General features: G+C 34.9%; 1 long non-coding RNA gene across 1 annotated transcript; it reads right to left on the reverse strand.

Moving 5' to 3' along the window:
• Nucleotides 1-310: 310 nt before the first annotated feature.
• Nucleotides 311-8719, reverse strand: LOC121033073 (uncharacterized). Its single transcript, XR_005791687.1, has 3 exons — nt 8437-8719; nt 852-889; nt 311-348 (listed from the first exon to the last, which is right to left on the reverse strand). It is a non-coding gene; the product is annotated as an uncharacterized LOC121033073 (long non-coding RNA).
• Between the last annotated feature and the right edge of the window lie 678 nt (nt 8720-9397).

Raw genomic sequence — 9397 nt, forward strand, 5'->3', positions numbered from 1 at the left:
ACCCTCCTATAGACTGCATGTTTGTTTCCCCCCAAATTCATTTGTTAAATACTAATGCCCAAAGTGATGGTATTTGGAGGTGGGATCCTTGGAGGTGATTAAGTCATAACAGTGGATCCCTCACAGATGGGATTAGTTCTTATAACATAAGCCCTAGGGAGGTCTCTAGCCCCTTTTCCCATGTGAGGACATAGTGAGAAGGCAGCCGTCTATGAACCAGGAAGGAAACCCTTACCAGACACCAAATCTGCTGGTGCCTTGATCTTGAACTTCCAGCCTCCAGAACTGTGAGAAGTGAATTTCTGTTGTTTATAAGTTCCCCAGTCTATGGTATTCTGTTATAAAAGCCTGAAGAGACAAAGACAAAACTCAAATATACACCAACTTATTAGCAGCGGCGATCAAAGAAGTTTTAGAGAAGTGGGAAGTTCTCATTTGATTCAATAAATATTTTTTGAGCAAATATGGTTCAGGCATTATGCTAGGTCCTGAAGATCTAGTTAACTACTTCATTAGAACATTATCACTACTTACACAGGTTAATGAGTCTGATTGTAAACCATGTTTATAATACTCTGTATACAGTAGTTGCCCCATTACCCATGGGGAATATATATATTCCAAGACTCCCAGTGGATGCCTGAAAACTTAGATATTACCAAACACAATATACTATGTTTTTTCCCTATATATACATGCCTATCTATGCTTAGAAGTTAAATTTAGAAGTTAAATTAAGCACAGTATGAGATTAACAACAACTAAAAATAGGATGATTGCAACAATATACTATAATAGAAGCCATGTGAACGTGGTCTCTTTCTCAAAATAATTTATTGTACTGGACTTACCCTTTCTCTTCTTGCCATGATATGAGATGATAAAACACCTGTCTAATGAGACAAAGTGAGGTGAATGGCATAGTCATTGTGATATAGCATTAGGTGACTATTGATTTTCTGCCTCTGGACCTTTGTTGACCGGGGGTAACTGAAACTACTCAAAGCGAAACCATGGCTAAGGGGGATTACTGTATAAGTTATCTATTTTTGTGTAACAAATTACCCCTACACTAAGAGATATAAATAACGAACAGTTATTATCTCACAGTTTCTGTGGGTCAGGATTCTGGGAGCAACTTAGCTGGGTCTTCTGGCTACGGGTGTCTCACAAGGTTGCAATGAAGGTGTCAGCCAGGGCTATGGGGGTGTGACGAGATCTCATTTGAAGGCTTGCTTGGATGAGGGGCCATTTCCAAGTTCATTTATGTGGTTGTTGGTGGGGTTCAGTTTCTTGTGAGCTATTGGACAGAGGGACCCAGTTTCATGCTGTTGGTTGGAAATGAGGTTTCCTTGTTACGTGAGCCTCTACATAGCACATCTCACAATATAGCAGGTGGAGTCTCTTAGAGTGAGCAAGCAAGAAAAGCCAGAGAGAGAGAGAGAGAGAGAGAGCGAGGGAGAGAGAGAGAGAGAGAGAGGAACTTCTGTTACCTCAACGCAGAAGTAGCATCCCATCATTTTTGTTATATTCTATTTGTCTGAGGCAGCTGATTACGTGCAGCCCACACTCTGGGGTTGGGATGACACAACAACATGAATGCCGGAAGGCAGGATTTTTGGGAGCCATCTTGGAAGCTGCCTACCACAGCATGATAAACACACACGATCTCTGTGCGAACGTACGTTAGGCACATGGAGGCTGATGGTGGGGAGCCAGGTGAGGGTAGAAAGCAGGAAAAAGGTGGGAAAGAGTCAAGAAATTCAGGGAAAAGTAAAACATTAATGGAATCTATGCGAAACAGGCTATTGAAAATATTTCTTAAGAATAAACAGAGAAGGATATGGGATATTTGAACCTCTTAGGTCAACAAGTTGCATCCTGTTAGAGCTTCTGGCAGGGTTTACACTGCAAAAGAATGCAATTTACAGGGTTTACACTGCAATTTACAATGCGAGTAGTATGCACTAATAGCTGACACAACACTCAACCTGTAATAAATAGGAGGAAGGAGAAAAGTACTTACTATTGTCACCAGAAGGGGGACAGGTAGAATTTCTAGGAAATACCCAGAAAAAAGCATTCCACAAAATAGGGCATAATTTAGTGTAAAACCATAAAGGTACAGGGTTTAACATCCAAATGCATGAGCTGGGGATGTGATTGGGGAAACCGGCCAATTTGAAGGCAGGTAAAAATCATTAAAGAAGAATGGTAAGATAGATGATGTGGGCGTGTTTCTGTACCAGCAATATAAATCCATTTGGAAAACTATGCAGTGAATTGAAAGCCAGTCCATATATCTAGTCAATAAGAAAAAGGAAATAATCTCACAGAACTCTGTTCATATGCAGTTGATGCGTCAGAAAAGGTAGATTGCGACTTCCAACTATAATGAATATTTGTAGACAGTGAGAGTACAGAGTCAATCGAAAATGAATGCAGAAGCCTGCTGGTAGGAATGAAGGAAAAAAGGGGGGAAATTAGGGAAGGAGGCCCCTGTGAAATCCTAAGGGTATGTTTGGGAGAAAGAATCATGCAAGACAAAATTAAGAAGAGAGGCTGGAGGAATGCAAGGAGAAAATAAGAACTTGGGAAATACAGGGGGCTGGGTCCCTATGGACCTGATTCTGCCTCATCAAACGTTTTTAATTCCATTTTTTATACATAAGTTATAACTGGCAACCTCTGTTGAGACTGTTTTTTTATTGCCTTATGGAAAAGCAAGGCCAACATGATTAAAAGGCAATGTATTCTCTTCCCAGGGAAGGGGAGCTGGGAATGATGAAGCCAAGGCTTTTCTTCAGAGTGACATTTTTATGTTACAATTTTAATAAAAAATAAAGAAGAAGAGTGTGAAGATTAGGGAAAACATTGTAGTTTTCATCTCCCTCACTTTGAATGATAGTGGGAGGGGTCAGTGCCCTTTAAGAGGAAGAGAAACATGAACCCTTAGAAAGGGGCAGGATATGAGAACAACAAAACAGCAACACAGAAATGATCACGTGGGACATAAAGAGGAGGGATGTGAATACCCCAAACAGATAATACTAGACAGATATCCTAAGAGAGTGCCATTCAAATAATGTAAAGTTTGGAGGTTATGGGAATCATGATATGAAATATAATCTGATACACTTTGCAAATATATGAAGCTTCTAGGGTTTGCACTGGCCTGATAATACCAGTCAAAAAAGAACAAATGTGGGCTTGCAAGCCTATTGACCAAAGAAAGAAGAGATCCTTTTCTGAAGTGGGGACAAGCTCAAATACCATATGATTTCACTCATATGTGGAATTTAAGAAATAAAATAAATGAACAAAGGGGAAAAAAAAAAGAGACAAACCATGAAACAGACTCTTAACTATAGAGAACAAACTGATGTTACCAGAGGGGTGGGAGTGGGGAAATGGGAAAAATATGGGATGTGGATTAAAGAGCATAGTTCTCATGATGAGCACTGAGTAATGTAATGTATGGAACTGTTGAATTGCTATATTGTACACCTGAAACTAATATAAACTGTATGTTAACTATACTGGAATTAAAATTAAAGTTAATAAATAGAAGATTTGGTGATTAAAAAAAAATACAGAGGGTACAAGCCATGAATAAGGGCCAAAGGACTATACATAAAAAAGATTAAAAACTCTGATAGGAATTGTGTGATTAGAATCTTCCCTTTAAAACAATATTGACTCCCACCTCTTGAGCCTATGGGAGTCCCAGTGTTGAGGGTCAAATCACATCAGTGGCATGTGTCCACATGGTGTCAAAGGTGAGACTAAGAGTGATCACTCTTTCTCTGTTTCATATCGGTATCCACTTAGTTCTCCATCTGTGTTTTGGCCAACTTGATAAATTTCTTTGGCAATTACCAAATAGGGAGTTATGACCATGAACACTGAGAACTTCACATGGTCTTACCAGCAAAAATAGGAAAAAAGAAGGTCAGAAAAAACTTCGATTCAAAAAAGTACCTCCTCTTGAATTTGGGGATTTTATAAGCAAGGAGCTGTCAAAATTGCAAATAGTAATATTGGTACCGTGGGCAGACAAGAATGGGATGTCTGTGCAGAGATAAAGCTTAGTTGACGTGGCATTCTCTCACTGGAGTTCTCTATTAATTGATACCTCGTATGTCTTAATTATAGTGGTAATGAAGGTTCATAAATATTAATTCAAAGGTACCAAAAATTTGTGAAGTACCTTCTGAATCATCAAAGACAGGTTAGGTGCTGTTCAGTAAAACTTCATAGATAAATGAATTTACTGTGTTCTAATTCTTTGAAAAGTCTTCATCCATATAATGCAGGTCATTCATTTTCAGTCTGTCGGGGGACAAACAGTTTATTCTATTTAACTCTGAACAATTGCCAAACATATGTAAGAAAAATCCCTATTCCTAAAAATCCTGGTATTTTTATACCATGCCTCTAATGTACAATGTATTTATCTCACTGTAACATAAAAAGTCTATAATGTGAACATCTCTCCCTTTCTTAAACTCCAGCTTTGTAAGAACCTTTGCTGTATTTTCATAGAAGGCTAAAGAAAAAAGTCCTCAAAATTTATTTGAGATCAAGTGAGATCAAATTATAGTATTTGACTTCCTTGAAAATAAGATGCTAGAGAGCCACGATATAGATCATTTATTTTAATGAAGAGAAATATTGTTCATTTATTCTATCACCACTATATCACAACAAAAATGTCTATATAACTAAAAAAATTAACTTCCAAATAGCTTATGCTCACAGATGGTTACATGTTTCCTTTGCTATGTATAGCTTCTAACTTTTAAATTTGAATTTTATCATTTTTGTTCAATGAGTGATTTCCACTCATCATTATCGGGTTTCTTATCTCCAGATTTTAATGACCAATATTTTGGTATTTGCATGCTGTAAGGCTAAACCATATATTCTGGTCCTTTAATAATTATGTTAAACTATGCTAACCAAAGGAACTTACTTGTCTTCATTTGTATAAGAACTGAAATATAAAAATTTGAGGTATAAATGACATGATCTATTTTAAGTGTATAAAATTAATTCATTTGTGTGCAATATCTAAAATATTTATTTATAGGCATCATTATGTAGATACACATAACATGAAAAATTTTGATTATAATTTTTTCAAAATGGGAGAAACATAATTTGCCATTTTGGGAAATGTGATTATTCCCTCTTTATTTCATTATCTATAAGTTTAATAGTTCTTATTAGTGTGATTAATTTTAGTTCGTGCCAATAAGTTCAACAAAGACCTAATATTAGCAACACTTCACGAAATGGATTCAATTTCTATCAACTGCCTTTTTCCTTTATGGTCTCTTTTAATGATACAGGCTCATTTTTGTTAGCCAATAACTTACCGATACCCTTACATTCTTTAGAATTTTCAGATGAATACTACCTGGGTTTTCTAATATGCTACAATCTATTTCCTGGAGATGGTGCCTCACTTTTTAAAAATACCTTCAAAAGTACCTTTCGTTATTTGCAAATATCATTCTAGTATAGGGTCTCTTTTTTCTTTTACAACTTCTATAGTAAAGAAAGGATATCCCTCCTTTTTTATTATTTCAGTGGATCAGCAAGGACATTTGGGGTGGTTATGAAAGCCTCAGAAAGAAAAGATGACTATGACAAACTCTGAACTTTAAATGTTACTATACATGATGTAATTAAATTTTTAAAATTTCACAGAATGACATATAAGTCATGACACAAATGTTATGTTATGTAAGTTATATAAGTACAACATAAATGATGTATACTGTATACTGTGCATTTTTAAAAACATTTCTTTCTTGATATATTTCACCACAAAATTGAAAAGTGCTTATGCACATATATCAGAAATTTTAAAAAGGAAGTTAATGACTCATTTTATTAAGGGGAAATATGTCAAGTTAATAAGATTTAGTGAAAAAAAGAAAACAGACTGAAAACACAATTTATTATTCATAATGGCAAAATACACTTGCTATATTTGTGGATTTAGTACAGACTTTCCCATGTGAAGTTCTTAAATGATTTTGCAGTCAAATATTACTACCCATTTTGTAGATTAAGAAAAGTGATGGGGGATGGGTATGGGATTAGGGGGTGGGTATTAGGTAATTTATGGAGGATTACACAGTGGACAAGTAAAGGCACTGGGAACAAATAATAGTTTCTGTGTGCTACAAACATTGCCTTCTCATATGCATCACTGACATTTTGCACAAAGTCGACAAACATCTGTCAACAAATGTTAAATTAAACGCCTCTTTTACGTTGTTCTAACTTTAATATGTTAATGTGCTAGTATATATGTATGTGTGTGTATACAACACATTTTATATATAAAAACACACATTTATATTTTACACACACACAACTCAGATGGCTTTGATGGAACTTTGCCCCCTCACAGGACTTTAAAAGGTCTTTATAAATGATCCTACTTAAATGAACGCTTTTGGGAGGTAATATGGCTATTACTCAGGCAGATACTACACTTAGATTTGAAGTAAACTTGTAATACCTTTAAAATATCTGGAACCAGTCTCTAATCTGAAAATGTTGCATAAAATTGTTACATAGTATAGATAAGTTAAAGAAAGTAAAGCATATGTTAAAGATATTTTTTAAAAAACCATGATTTGAGTGTTTTCTTTGTAATTGGTTTAGACTGCAGGTTGCAACTTTAACACCATGACTTAAAACTTACCAAAGAGATTTATGTTTTGCAATTGACATTTTAAATTGAAGATTTACTTGAACTGGTACCTAATATGTTTTGTGTAATTAATTCCTTTGAGGTCAGTTTTTGTAGACACAGAATTACTTTAACATTAATCCCTCCTTTAGCAATACCTTTATTGTTGGAATTTGCAGCTGAAAAAAAAAGTTAATCTTTTTCAAATGAGGTTTTCAGTTCCAGGTATTTCGTTTGTTTCACCGATGATATAAGATTTTCTTAAAAATGCAAAATATCTTAAAAGTGGATGCTGGGGAGTCAGTGTAAGAAAAAAGGTGGAGATTAAACAAATCAGGCATTAATAAGACATGGAAAGTTTAATTACATAGATGCTTAGGTTCTTAATGAAGGGACTGAGTAATGGAAGGTCTGTCTCATTTTAAACTTTATACTATTATTCAGGTTATCTGTACACAATATTTAAAACTCATAAGCCTTATGTATTTGTCTTTTCTATTTCTTTATGAAATGTTGCATAGATTATTTGGTGGAGAACGTAATTTGATGGATGATGGTGTTCAATAAACTGTTGTTGCATGAATGACATTTTGATTGTAGCTTAATTTCTAGTTTTGATTAAAGAATGGGAACAGTATATCTAAAAGTTGGGACATAAGTAACTGAGCGTATAGCAGTTCACTATCCCCCAAATAAATTTTATTAAGCAGGAAAACGTTTACTAATTAGGCATGTTTACATATTCCCAGCTGTTAATTATGTTCTCTTGTGTTGGCAAATGAAAGAGGAAACACAATTTTCCTTCTTTAGCATCTGTGTTGCCTTAATCATATATATTGGATAGTTCATATATTTTCGATGTCTATTTATTCGTGAAGTATGGAAAATAATTCTGAGTGTACTCAGGACTGATTGCTTAATGAAAGCCAAGTGCTCACCAATTCCATGTAACTGATTAGTTCACATGGAATATAATGGTAAGGAATGCTGAGATCAGTGGTTTTGTCCACCAGGTCCAGTAATACTTGGCCCTCCAAAAGGTGAGATAGTTGTGTTTGTCTGAGTCATGAGACTCATTAAGACCTGTCCTGTCTTTAATAAAATCTTTCTACATGTTCCTTTATGTGTCATTACTTCATCATAACAATGGCACTCAAGTATTTACAAAGTTGATGTTTTTTACTCAGTCTTCAGATGGTGGCCTGGGATCATGAATAGATTTTGGACTTGATCTTTAGAGAAATAATTAGTGTTTTTCTTTCTCCCAAGCCATTTGCTGTTGAACTTAAAATAGTTAATGAAATCTTGCAAATAAATTTTTCCTGTATCGGTTTATTTGTGAAATTATGTAAAAAGTTAGTTTTGTCTCTTGGATGGTTGACACTTTAACTCCCCTTGGAAATAGTATGTATTATTATCCCAAAGTGGAATCTGAGATCCTTGAGACAGATCTACATTCTCTGATCTATAGGTTTTACTCATTTCTTATAGAGGAGGGCAAGAGAAATATCAACACTGGGAAGTGAAAGAACAATACAGACTGAAAAAGACAAAGAAGTACATTGAGGAAGAACAAAAAAATATCAACCCACATAGAAGACAACTTGAACAAATTAGGCTCTGCTTTAGTAACATGTTAACAGGTTTTCACATTCTAGTAAAAACAGGTTTAGATGCTATCAATATTTTGGATAGTATCACTCATAACTTGGGACCACACATACCTGGCACCATAGCATCCTGCACACATATGGCTCCCACATGAAAGGAAAGCATTGTAAAAACTTAAGAGTCTTCAACAGTTTTCCTTTCTGAAGGGTTTCTGTGAAGTGGAATGGTTATAAAGTTATGTATGAAATCTAGAATCTTGAATGTTCAAATGTAGAGCCTGCAATTCAAGCTGTATGCTTTACTATTTCACAGCCACGTAAAATTATATTTATTTGACTGCAACTATGATTTTATTTTAGAAATTCCTGTAGATGGACTGAAAACTCATTTAATTATAATGAAGAGACTGGGAAAAACATATACTGTGCCTACTTTAGGGTCAAAGCAGTTTAAAGGTTAGATTAGAAATAAAAATACAACTTCCTCAATGCTTTGATGTCTTTGGGTGGTCTTTAATAGATAGTTATATCTTCATTTTACAGAATGGAGACTTAAAAAAAAAAATCCAGTTAAGAACAATACCACTTGTACTAAATTCTGCCCATTTGTGTAATTAGTTAACTCTATTCTGTACCTCTTAATTTCAACAAAGACTTGTGTAACTCAGCTCTATTTTGGTAGCCCTGTCTAGCATTTATGACTTGACAAGCATGACCAATCAATAAACAGAAAAAAAAAAATTCAAATATTCTTCTTCCTCGGATAGAAGGTAGAAGAAGGAAACACGTGGTGTTTCTTGTTTTGGGATGGGAGCAGGTGAAAAGTTAGAAAGCAAAACTATGTGAAAACAAACACAAATCCTACCAATCTGCAAACATTCCAATATGCTTTAGAAACTATTATCTTGTTCACATATCCTTAAGTGCATATTTTCTTACCTCTTGCTGTTTTTTTTTTAAACCAAGATAAAGCTTTAGATTTTCCAGCCAGAGATCTATGTCAATTTAAGAATGTTATTTAAAGGAGTGCCAGGAAAGCTGTCTCCTTTGAATCACATTATGACATCCTTCAAGC

Source organism: Herpailurus yagouaroundi, unplaced genomic scaffold (assembly GCF_014898765.1).
Source record: "Herpailurus yagouaroundi ecotype Mexico unplaced genomic scaffold, PumYag 142, whole genome shotgun sequence".
Lineage (NCBI taxonomy): Eukaryota > Metazoa > Chordata > Mammalia > Carnivora > Felidae > Herpailurus > Herpailurus yagouaroundi.